General features: G+C 44.6%; 1 protein-coding gene and 1 non-coding gene across 4 annotated transcripts in view; one reads left to right on the top strand and one right to left on the bottom strand.

Moving 5' to 3' along the window:
* Window positions 1–455: 455 nt before the first annotated feature.
* Window positions 456–537, bottom strand: TRNAL-UAG (transfer RNA leucine (anticodon UAG)). Its single transcript has one exon. It is a non-coding gene; the product is annotated as a tRNA-Leu (tRNA).
* Window positions 538–10,870: 10,333 nt separating this feature from the next.
* EEF2K (eukaryotic elongation factor 2 kinase) overlaps window positions 10,871–12,957 on the top strand; it is a 45,002-nt gene continuing 42,915 nt past the window's right edge. For 2 of the 3 annotated variants that reach the window (XM_073362193.2, XM_073362191.1), the window contains exon 1: window positions 10,871–11,104. The gene's annotated coding sequence lies outside the window, so the exon portion shown is untranslated. Of the gene's footprint in view, window positions 11,143–12,957 lie in introns of all 3 variants that reach the window. The other variant, XM_073362192.1, reaches the window with a different exon arrangement.

Below are 12,957 nucleotides of genomic sequence, written 5' to 3'. Positions count from 1 at the left end.
CACAGACCTTCACCCTCTGTCTGTCCCTGCACCAATAACTCTTTCACTAGTTTCAGCTCATCTGTCCCAGAAGCAGGGCAAATCTCTGCATAAGAACCAGAATCTGTCCACCTGACTGCTTGCATGATCACTGGCTGAACACTCATGAGAAATCATGCTCCCATAAGGTCCAGACCATTTTGGTGAGCTGCAGAAAATTCTCCCCCAGAACCATATATGCATTGAAGGGGAAGAGGTTTCTATGGGGAAAGAGACAAATTCACAAACATTAAGACATACAAAGCAGACAGAAAATAGCAGAGAAAGTTTATACCCCCTTCATTCTAAATTGCCCTCGGGCACACCACTATGCACGATGCCGCGTCAGGCATAAAACTGGCCCTCTTTCATTAGAAACAAATTAAAAATATTGCTAGGAAACTAAACTCGGCCAAACCTGCAAATAAAAACTTCGCTGGCAGCGGTGGGATTCGAACCCACGCCATCGAAATGACTGGAGCCTAAATCCAGCGCCTTAGACCACTCGGCCACGCTACCACCTGATTATTATGGTGACCTTGAGGACTATATAGACAGGACAGGCACGGATTCGGCGCTCTCCCCGATTCACCTCCTTTATTTTTGCCGCCCGCTGCTTCGCCCGGCGGTGTTTGTCCGCTGCCCCACAGAGGAGCCGCAGGGACCAAGTGCAGCGGGTATGCATTGCGAAGGGGAGCTCCCGGGGAGGAGGCCGGCCGATTAGGAAGGCGTGGGGGGCTCACACCCCGTGGGAGCGTGCACAGCACGGAATAGCCCCTGGGGCCCCTCTGGGGCACGCGCAGCGGCTGGCCGAGCCCACGGCGTCTTGCAGGCCGCCGACTCCGGCGGCGCAGCATTAACCCGCAGGGGCAGCAGGTGGCGCTGCTGCTGCGGCGCCGCTCCCCTGCCGGCCGCAGCCGGGTGAAGCCACCGTCGGCCCGCCGCGTGGCCCTTGGAGCGCGCGCGCCCCGGCCCCTGCTCCGGCCCCGGCGGGTGCGTTCCCCGGGCTTCGCTCTGCCACGTGTCCGCCTCAGTCTTGCCTCGCGCCCGCCCGCCCCGCGCCTCTCCCGTCCCTGCGGGACTCACGGCGCCTCCCCGTATCCCACAGGTGCGCTGGCGCCTTTACCCGCCCGGCCCTGCTGCTGCGGGTTGAATTAAAGGGTCCAGCCTGGCGGGAGCCCCCGGGGGCCTTTTTGAAGATGTCAAAGCAAATTAGCAGCCCGTCCACGCCGACCTGGGCAAAGGACGTTTAATTCGTTTTCGATGCTACCCCCGAAATAAGGATGACGATGACTGCAGCCTACGACCCCTTTTCTTCTTTACTGATCATTCTGACGGCTGCAGCCACCCCCGAGCTAGCTTTCTGCTCCCTGTGTTTTGAGTTGCTTTTTCTATTTCTCTATAGCCCACCTCATGAGCTAAGCAGATGCTGCATTTTGTTCCAAATTAACAAAAACTTCGCTTCTTTGCAGCACCCAAAAAGCATCTGACATGTTCTAACTTCTACCATTCGCCTCTTTTAATTCAAACATAATTGAAGGATTTGGTTTAATATCATACAGTAAAAAGGTGTTTCCCCTTAGATAATTCGCAGCCAACAGTGATTAATCAGGCTATAAACCAACAAAAACTGTTTGTTTGTTTGTTTGTTTATAAGGGAAATAATTGCTCATCCTTAAATATAGCCTTGTTAGTGGGTGCCCCAATACATGCTTGTTCCTCCTTTACTGCTGCTTCAGGGAGGGCTTTCTCTCTCCCCCCACTTCTTTGCTGAACTGAATGCTCCTGGGAGAATTCTGCGCAGCTGCACAATGCAGAATTTTGCATTATGGGGGTTGGGGCGCTCACAGAATTTGCTTTCCCCCACGGAAGTGGGCTGCAGTGCTGCTAGCCGCCACTGGACTCGACAGAGCCCAGCTTGCACATAGAAGACACTGCTGGGGAAGGGAGAGGGAGCAGGAGCAGTTTTTCAAACCCTGGGTCGCAACCCAGTACTGGCATGTCAGGCACTGGGTCACCTTGCTCTGGTCAGCACTGCGGACCGGGACATTAAAAGTCCCATAGGCAGTGCTGCCTAGCTAAGGAAGACTAGTGCCTGCTTGTTAGACACCGCCCTGCGCCCTGGAAGCAGCCAGCAGTGGGTCCGGCTTCTAGGCAGCAGGGTCATGGGGCTCTGGGTGCTGCCCCTGCCCCAAGAGTGGCTCCACACTCCCATTGGCCAGGAAGCGGGCAGTGGGAATCGGGGAGGCAGTGCCTGTGGGCGAGAGTCGGGTGAAGCTCCTTGCGTACCTCTGCCTAGGAGCCGGACCTGCTGCTGGCCGCTTCTGGGGCACAGCGTGGTCCGCAGTGCCAGGACAGGCAGGAAGCCTGCTTCTGTACCCCAAAATGTTATACCAATAAAATAAAAACCAGCAGGATCTTATTAAAGGGACAAGGCAAAATGCCACATTTATTGTAAATATAATAAAAAGAAATATAAAACTCACACTGTCTTATTGTTACTTATTCCTTACTTAACTATATATATATATATTCATTCATTCATTCATAGCAGTTCTGCATAGGGGTTCTAGTTACCAGCCTAGAAGTTGCTGATGACAGAGTACTGGCCAGGTAATCTGTACAGGAGAGTGGAGCCGAGTCCATGTCAGATGTGCATCCCATGCTCCTGAAGGGTAGTGGCAGAACTGGAGACTCAAAGTTCTCAGTCCTTAGTGTCCATTTTTATAGGAATTTCTTCCTATGCCAGTCCCTGGAATTTGCTTTTTCATATTGTTAGTCATGACTGCTCCAGGACGGCTGTCAGGTGCTCATCAGCTTTCTTCATCCTTTGAATTGGTCGGGTGGATCCCAGTTTGCCCTTTGGTGGGGTTCTCTGGTTGTCTCCACCTGGCGTCTTCTTTGGCCACTTGATGTTAAATTCCTAGGCTGGCACTTCCCTGATTATTCCAAAACCCACCATTCATTCACATACATTCCTTACTTGAATAAAAACACATTTCTCATTTCACCGAGTATTGTTATTTTATTTGAGACTCCCTGTCTCTTAACATTCCTTCGGTAATGACTTTCTTTTATCATACAAAGGTGTTTTTTATTTGAGACTCCCCGTTTTTTAACATTCCTGATCTAAACTATAGAGGGTGGGAGTCGCTATGTGACATTTCTATGAGCGCAGCTTCAATTCGTGGCTCTTAGGGGTGTTACAAAAAAGCATATCAATCTCCATCACAAAGTATCCCTTTGCAAAGTCGAGCCAATTGAACATAAAGTGAAGTTTTTAGTTAAAAAGCATGTCAATCTCTATCACAAAGTATCTGTTTGCAAAGTAAAGCCAATTGAACATAACCATTTGAGAAAGTAACATTAATTGATTGGTTTACATTTATAAGCGTCAATCTCAATTACAATCAGTGGAAAGCATCAATACAGAGAAAGCAGAATCAATTAAGCCGTTTAGTTTTACAAGCATCAATCTTAATAACAAGTGAGAGAAAGTATCAATTCAGAGCCAATTTGGGCAGTTTAGTTTTACAACTGTCAATCTTAATAACAAGTGAGAGAAAGTATCAATTTAGAGTCCATATGAGCGGTTTGCAAGGTACGGTTTGCAAGCTTTAATACAGAATTGTAAATCAATATTGCAGATTTATAATTATGTCAAATAGAAGAATTATAAATGCAGATTTACAAATATTATAAATCAATATTGGAGGTTTACAATTTATTATGAACAGAATCACAAATATTAAGAATATACCTACAAGCTGCCCCACTGATCGGGGCCACCGGAGGTAAATTCGCACCCCAACCCCATGCCCCAGTCCCCTACCCTGAGCCCCCCCAAACCTGGAACCCCTTCCTGCACCCCAAACCTCAGAACCTGCACCCCCAGCCCAAAGCCCTGACCCTCTCCCACACTCCAACCCCCTGCCCCAGCCCCCTCCCACACCCCAAACCCCTCATCCCCAGCTCCGTTGGGTCATGAGCATCAACAATTTGCTTCAACTTGGTCCCCAGAAAAAAAGTTTGAAAACCACTGAGCTAGAGGGTTTCTGGCAGTTGCAGTTCCCAGCATGCTCTTATGGAAGGAGAGGGTAGTAAGCAAGAAATTCAAACTCTGTATAAACCTGGGATTGAGCAGGCTGTTTCTCCCTCTGGATTTCTGGACTCTGGGGGTGGAGAGGGGGTGCAGGTAACTGGGCTGGAGGGCCCAGCAGCTAGGCAGTGGATGGGATGTGGGTATCTGGGCTGGGGGCCCTTGCAGTTGGGCTCTGGAGAGGAGGGGGTTCAGGTATATTGGCTGGGGGGGGCCCTGTATGTGGGCTCTGTGGGGGAAGGGTTGTGGGTATCTGACTCCCCAGCTGGGCTTGGGGAGACAGAGAAACAGAAACTGGGTTGCAATAGGTATTTCTTTAACTCTCTACTCCCTACTCCATATTTGCTGACAGGTATTTTGAAATAAATTACCAAAATAATTGAAACTGGCATGATTATGTAGTGTTATTTTGACAAATAAAATTTGCAGAATTTTTAATTTTTTGGCACATAATGCCCGTAGGAGTAACTGAAGCAAAATATCAGGCTATTGTATGCTGGAATATCAGAAATGCTTCTCTTTTTCTCTCCCCCTCGTAGCTTTAAAATCCATCTTGGTCCCTCTCAACGAAACAGAAGCCTTTTAAAAATATGTATGTATGTATGTATTTAAAAACTTGTATTTTCAGTCTCTCGGATGCATATTTTCATGACCACTCATTACTTTGAGCCACACTTTTTTTACACATGCTTTATATATAATGTGCAGTTACAACACTTGTTACCCTTTGCTCCTCCTCAGATGTAAATTTCTACCATTTTTTTAATTTCCGTGTAGTGTTTATCCTTTTGGCTTTTCTCTGGAGAATTATGCCACATCTGAAGTTTTATAAGATGCACTATAGAATACTATATATCCTCGCTACAGCTAGGCAAATTCACAACTGAACTCATAACCAGTTAAAATCATCAGCTTCCATACCTCTTTACACACTTGCAACTCATACCAGGCTCATCAAAAGATTTGCTAAAGTTCACTATCTTTTGGTGGTCTAGAGCTGATGGCTTTGCATCAAAATCATGGCAAATTCACAGTTTCACAGGGTTACCCCTGAATCTGGGTGAAAACTGGTGGTTTTGACTGGGTTTTTGTTTGCTTGTTAGATGTGGAATCAAGAAGATCCAACTAAAGCCTTGGAGCAACCATGCAGATTGGAACCTATTAAAATGGTAGCGTTAACTGCTGTGTTTTATACAGAACAAGATCTGACATTTTGTGGCACCTCACCAGTTATTATCTTCACCTGGGGAGCCAATTTAGCCACTATGTAAGCAGATACATCTCCCATTGACTTCAGTAAGAGTTTTGCCAAATATAACCAGAGCTGAATGTGGTTTGTGGATGGAAGTTTCAGTTTCCATAACATGGGCAGTTGTACCTTTGTGATTGCTGTGATGCCAGTAGGAATTGATACAACTATTCTTTTGTGGTTAGGGGGGTAAACAATTAACTCTGTAACTAAATGCCATAGTTTTAGAACATTAAATGGATATAGATTATACCAGCTCTCTGTATCCCTATACCATCTGTCTGTATTCTCAGTGTCTGAATTCCACTACGTTAAATGCATAAATGAATGTGGTGTGAAAGAGAGTGAGAGAGAGAAAAATGAATACCAAGTGAAGTTATATGCTTTGCTTTTCCTATTAATCAAGTGAGATTTATGGACCAGCATGTTTTGCTTAGAAAAATTGATGGACACATCCTTAAGGACAGGATGGTAATTTCATGCCTGGAATTTTTTAAAGAATGTAGTTTGAAATTGCTCTACAAGTTTGATACTGTCTGCAAGGTGTTTTCCTTTTTAATGAGTAAAAAATGCTGCCCTCTTAGAAACCAGTTTCTCAACAAAACCTAATTTCACTCTTAACACACTGGATTTCTACAGCTTTCACAGTCACTGGAAAATAGCAAGTTGTGTTTGCATTGCTAAACATATTAGATCAAGGAGTTAATATGTTAGACTTTCATGACATTAATTTGCTAGGCTGCCACTAGAAATTAATTTCAAATGTTCTCAAGAAAGAATCAAATAAATTAAAGGCAAAGCTAAGTAGAAAAAATTGTTTTCTAATAACATATTAAGACATTGAAACTGAAAACCAAGAATAAAAAATACTGCATATGTGTGCAACATGGGTAAGTTAAAGCTACTTAATTTTTGCGTTTTTGACTTTTGAGTATTTTAATTGTTCAGACTTTCACTAAACAAATTTGAGTGATATCCTTTAAATTCTAATTTTACTAAGCATTGATATTTTATTTTTAAAGTGTCCTCATTAGTATTCAAAATTCACACCTCATTAAGGAGAATGGGGTGAGAGGAAGGGTGAATTTTGTATTTTGCTGCTACAGTTAGGTTGGATTGTCCCCCAAGATCCATGCATCCATCCATGAAGAGATGTTCTCCTCTTCATGCAAAAGGAAGGCTAAGCTGTTGCTCTATTCTGGAGAGCGTTGGAGAGAAATTGGTCATATCAGGACAGTGTTTATCAACTGAGAGTTGCAACTTCCCCACCCCTTCCAGGAGGCACGAAAGACTATAAAGGGGGTTGTTTGGCCCTGGCAATTTTATTACCATTCTAAAGCAAAAAATATAAAATGTCCGACGTTACTTTGGGGAGGCCAAAACATTCAGTGTTTGTGAGGTTAAATATAGTAGTTGTAGCATACATTTTTACTATTACTTTTATAATAACTGTAAAGAGATCACAACAGTTTACTTTGAATAAGCAGTTACCAAGCTGAAAAGATTGAGGAAACGGTGGCCTAGTTCACTCTTCTCATGGACCTATTATTTCAGATTGTCTGCAGTCTCAGGAATATATCCTGCATTGGGTCAGATTCAGGCTATAGCCACACTATATATTTAAAGAAATTTGTAACCAGTTACTAGCATGGGTGTCTCTAAACATGGCTGTGTCCAACATTCAGTTATTAATTGTTTCATCCTTGCCAATGGTCTAGGCTGGCATAATGTAACCATAGCACGTTATTTTTATTGCAATGAGGACAGCATATTTTTCCTACAACTGTGCCTCTATAATCAATTTGACAAATCCTCCTTCATCTGAGCCCTCTACAGTAGAACATCCCAGAGTGCATTGCTGAACAAGCTGCTGGTGCTGTTCTCAGTATATGTCCTCTAGTCACTCATTCCCCAGCATTATGGGATTGTTCTTCAAGTTTTTCCAGAAGGCATATATACAGCTATGCTTCTGTAGCAGAGTAGAAGCTGTGCTGTGGCTATCCAAACAATGGCTATAATGGCAGAAGGCCTAACTAGTAAGTGATTAAGGTGTCTGGGTCTCTACATTGTTACAAAGTCACAGACGCAGCATAGTGTGAGGTGGGCTTCAGAAGATTTTCTTCACAAACAAGAAGTGCTGGAAATTTTTCTGCTTTAATGAAAGGTTGTGCTCTGCATGAAATGAGATTGCCAGAGGCTGTAAGGGGGTTGCATCAATTAATGGCACAATCTAGCTGCTGCTGCTTTTGGCTTTTTATATGAAAAGGCATACTCTGCAGCCAAAATTGCAGGGATCCTGAAATCAGAAAATCCATTTCCCCCAAGACATACACACACACATTCCACCCCCGTCCCCCAGTTAAGGTAGGGTTTTTTTAATTTGTGTTTGCGGGGAGGATACTGCGCTGCATACTGCAATGAAATATTAGTCTCAGCAGTACCATTAGAACAGCAAGTGCTGTCTCTGTCAACTCAGCTGCTGGGACTGTCAGAGAACAGATATTGTGCAGTTCTCCCCATCTGCACATGACATCACAAAAGTCAGTAAGGACTGATTCTGTAACTTACTCAGGATATGTAATGCCTATTAAGATTACTCATATGAGTAAATGCTCAGCATGAGTAAGGGTTGCAGAATCTGACCCTTAGCAGATGCCAACTGAATATAATGAAGCCAGAATTTGTTTACAGGGAGAAAATAGCATTTTTTTCATTGGCCCACAACTCATAAATGGGATTTTGCTCAAACATTCCACAAAATTCAGCTTTGGACAGTGACCAAACATGGAAAATTTCAGCCCAGCAAGCGAATGTTTTAGAAGGTTATGAGTGAGCATGTACTGGGGGTTATAATAGAGACTGTTTTGCAACTTTATTTAGAGTGCATAACCTTGTATCATTTCTCTTGGATGGATTAAATTAAAAAGCACACACACACATAACATTTTAGAAATTGAACTAAAGATAGGGAGAGCAAAGTCATTTTTACAGACAAAAAGTAGTGCAATTAGTAACTTTGTATTCTGGTGCTGAGAAACCGTGGTAAAGGGCATGTTAGAAATGGTTAGAAAAAAAAGAGAGATTATGATGGTTGCTGCATTCAGAAATCATGTTGATTACAGAGAAGGCACAGTAATTTTATTAATCACATAAGCATACAGTTGGGACTGGAATCATCTCAGAATTCTGGGAACACTGATTTTTCCCTGGAGGCACGTTCAGAGGCTTAACATAGGCACTGGCATAAATCATTCCCAGCTCTAGTCTTTGCGAAGGGGGATTACAACTCCACACACAGGCAGCAAAATGATGACTTTTTGTGAACAAATGATTAGTTATCAATCTGGTCCTTTTTCACACATCCTTTTCATACAAATGTGTGGAATGTACATGGTTAAAGTAGCATATAATATTTTTAACTTCTGAAAATAAGCAATAATATTTTGCCCTGTGTTTATAAGAATTGTGTTTTTTAAATTTGAAACTGTTTCATAGCATGTAAACTCTCTTAATTGACTAATATAGGTAACTAATGGACAGAAACAAGCACAACAGTGATGAAATCTTAATTGAATCAAGTGAAATTGGCTCACACAGAAATTCACATGCATAGGATCAGGGCAGTAGATCTGCCATCTGCTGTAATTAATTAGTTATTTACTGCATTACACGATTATACCTGCTGGATGCTATTTAGAATAGGAAGCTACAGGAACATTCCACTAGTGGAAATTATCTTCTGTGTCCAGCAAATTGGATTGCAATATTTTGAAGAGTGCTATGTTAAAATATACCAATATTATTATTCATGTCTGTCATTACTTAGGACTTTCTTCCACAAAACCAATCTGTACAAGAATTGGCCACAGGGAATAAATCTGCCTACTTTGTTTAAACAGCTGTTGAATTTGAGATATAAAGGAAAATATTTTCTGGACACTGATCTCTGTAGACTGTATTGCATTTCACTGACTTTTGTGTCTATTTGTTTTTTCTCCGATGTGTTCTTGCAAGTAAAGTGGGTAAAGAGAATTAATACATAATTTCACTGACTCCAATTCAGGTAAGAATTCATCTGCAATATTCCAGGAATATAAATGTTTGTATATATTTATATATGAAATAATATTGTTATTTTAATATTGCATACAAGGATTTACTTTGCGTCTCTCAGTTCATTGTCAAGAGTAACTTATACTTTTCTGTTGGGTTTAGTCAAAGCAAAAAGTGAAGCTTTTTGAAACTGCCACATTAGAAACATCCTTATGTAAGCACATGACCTTCCTTTTCATTACTGTTACAATTACAGTGTATTCCTACCTGATTTTTGAGTGGCTATTGTGACTGGTGACTAACATTAAAGTAGATGTTTTGGATTTTTTTCCTTCCCCCCTTCTATACTGTTTACAATGCTCTTCAGGAACATTTATGGCAAAATGTTGCTTTTAAACAGCATGTACTGTTGTGCATTGTTTTTTGCATCTGGGCAGTAATATCCTGCAGACTCACCAAGTGAACCATTATGCAAAGTCAAACTATAGGCTAGAAAATATGTAACCTATATTACTTGTTTGTGAAGAGGCCGCCAGATCAAACAGAACTCTCATTTATCTCAGTGGCAGTAACATACACCTAAGGACATATGTGAATATTCTATAGTGTAAAATATCTGTGTGTAGCTCCCATTATGGTTAATAATGTAACCAGTGGTTTCAGAGGAGCAGCCGTGTTAGTCTGCATTCGCAAAAAGAAAAGGAATACTTGTGGCACCTTAGAGACTAACCAATTTATTTGAGCATAAGCTTTCGTGAGCTACAGCTGTAGCTCAGGAAAGCTTATGCTCAAATAAATTTGTTAATGTAAAAAGAGTGTAAACCCTTGTGCAGCTAGATAAGATAAACAGTGGGCATGTAACTGATCATTCTAACCCCTTTATCTTGGGTGTTCCCTTCAGAACAGGGGTGGGACACAATGTGTCCTTTGAACTCTGGGCCTTGTGAGTAGGTCTCCAATAACTGTCTGGTACCTTTCAGTAGCACTATCCCCAGGAAAGAAAATTAAAAAATGAGAAGGAAAAGACTCTTGGGGGTCCTGCAGTCGCTTCAACGGCTGATGACCCGCCCCGCCCCCCACTATTCTGCTGGCTGGAATGGAGGAGGCATGCTGTGAGTTTGGGGGTCCCAAAGCCCTGTCTTTCATGTGTCCCCAAGTAGTCCCTCCAAACACGAGACCAGGTGGGAGGGATCATGTTTCCTGGGTGCCACACTCTAGTTTCAACACTCAGGAGACCCCCCCCCCAATCGTAAGCAGTGGGTGCTGAGGCTGGGCCGATGCCAGCGGCAACAAGCGGAGGGCATGGGGGAGGGGGGGCGGGAGAGTTGTTGCAAGGCTCTGGGGAGCTCACACTCCCTGCAGGCTGTAGCTTCTCGCCGCCGTGCAGAGAGCCGCTGTGCGTGAGGCAGACACGCACCATGCCTGCCTGCCTGCTGCAGTACCGCCCTCCGCCAGCCCGTGGAGGGAGGGTTCAGCCAGCCAGCCTCCGCGGGGACTGGGGAGGGAGAGCGAGAGGGGGCTGATTCCGAGGCGAGAGGCGAGCTGTCCGCGTGCGCTCCCCCGGGGAAGCAGCTGGCGCGCGACCCTCGGAGGGAAGCGCTCGTCGGAGTTTGTGTGCAGCTGCGGCGGGGAGAGAGCCCTGCTTCCTGGCCTGCTGCTCCGGGAGCCGCGCGTGTCTGCACAAGGTAGGCCAGGCATTCCACCGTGTGTCCGTCTGCACAAGGTAGGCCAGGCTCTGCAATGGAGCCCGCTTCTGCACCTTGGTTTTGCCGGGCTCCCCGGTTAGCGGCATATCTTCTCCGTGCACGGTGGGAAGGGGTCAGGAGGCTGCTTCGCTGGGCAGGGCTGGCAAACGGCTCGGCCTGAAATCCTGCTCAGTCTGCGTGCCCGCTCTAGCGCTCAGTGTGGCACATTACACATGGACACATTTGTATTGTCAACACCCATTTTTGGTAGTAATTGATTGCTCTTATTCGGCATACTAGAGTATTATTTTTTTCCCCACTCGATCCTTGCAAAAATTTCCCATGATGGCACTAAAAGGTTTTTCTCTGTAAATGCCCCCAGTTTACAGCTTTTGAATGTTGGCAGATATGTTGTAGTATTTAGACCAGGACCATTACTGTAGAATACTATATCTTTCCTTTTTACAGAGGCCAATACTATACTGTAATGTTTTTACAAGGGCTGCCTGTTACTGTAGAAGGCAGGGGGTGGGGGGGTTATATAGACAGATGTAAAGTTCATAAACGTCTGATGGCTAATGAAATTAAAGGCCTGTTGTGGGTTGGGGTGGGGTTAAATTTGTCAGTGATCAGGGAGTGGTAATTTGCTCTTTGTAAAAGTGTATTTCCGATGACAGTTTTTTCACAAGGAGCTTTTTGCCTGTTTCAGAGTAGAGGATGAGATGTTACCAGACTGTTTTGACTGTAGATTGTTGATGTAATGACCCTAAAATGTACTAATCAGCAGATTTCCTTCTCAACAGCGTGCATGCTGCTTTATTCAAATAGCCAAAGGAATACAGTATGGAGGGGGGGAAATCAAACAGATGGAGGGGAAAAAATTCCCATTGACACATAGATTTATTGCCAACGTAGAGATGTGACACTTTGTCTTGCACAAGGGGGAAGAGTGCTGTATGCACAGTGAAATTATTAAACTCTTGCTGTATTACTGTACCAAAATGTCACAAAAAGAAAATGCCACTAAACAGTTCAGATTTTGGTGTACATAGAATGATAAGATTTTTTTTAAATGAAAAAGGATGGGTAGAATTACAGACAATAATGAACAGATATAATTCAGTTTAAACCTAATAATACAATATCTGGAATCTAATTGAAAAGCACACTTAAAAGTTGTGATCTACTTTTTAGAAGGAAACATAACAATGCAGGGAGGGGGTAGTTCAGGATGCAGGGAGAGAAGTAGCTAGGCGCTGTGTGCGGACAGGGCAGTAGCTCAGGGGGCAGGGAGAGGGCTAGATAGGGGCTGTGTGCGGGCAGGGGGATAGCTCAGGGAGAGGGGTAGCTAGGGGCTGTGTGCGGGCAGGGGGATAGCTCGGGATGAAGGGAGAGGGGTGGCTAGGGGCTGTGTGTGGGCAGTGGAGTAGCTCAGGGGGCAGGGAGAGGGGATAGTTAGGGGCCGTGTGTGGGCAGGGAGGTAGCTCAGGGAGAGGGGTAGCTAGTGGCTGTGTGTGGGCGGGGGGGTAGCTCAGGGTGAAGGAAGAGGGGTAGCTAGGGGCTGTGTGTGGGTAGGGGGGCAGCTCAGAGTGAAGGGAGGGGGTACCTAGGGGCTATGTGCAGGCAGGGGGGTAGCTCAGGGGGAAGGGAGAGGGGTAGTTAGGGGCTGTGTGCGGGCAGTGCGATAGCTCAGCGGGCAGGGACGGGGTAGTTAGGGACTGTGTGTGGGAGGGGGGTAGCTCAGGGAGAGGAGTAGCTAGGGGCTGTGTGTGGGCAGTGGGGTAGCTCAGCAGGCAGAGAGAGGGGTAGGTCAAGGCTGTGTGCAGGGAGAGAGCTAGCTTGGGGCTGTGTGC

Source organism: Lepidochelys kempii, chromosome 10 (genome assembly GCF_965140285.1).
Source record: "Lepidochelys kempii isolate rLepKem1 chromosome 10, rLepKem1.hap1, whole genome shotgun sequence".
Lineage (NCBI taxonomy): Eukaryota > Metazoa > Chordata > Testudines > Cheloniidae > Lepidochelys > Lepidochelys kempii.
The sequence above is the reverse complement of the archived record's forward strand: the minus strand, read 5'-3'. Positions and strand labels throughout refer to the sequence as shown.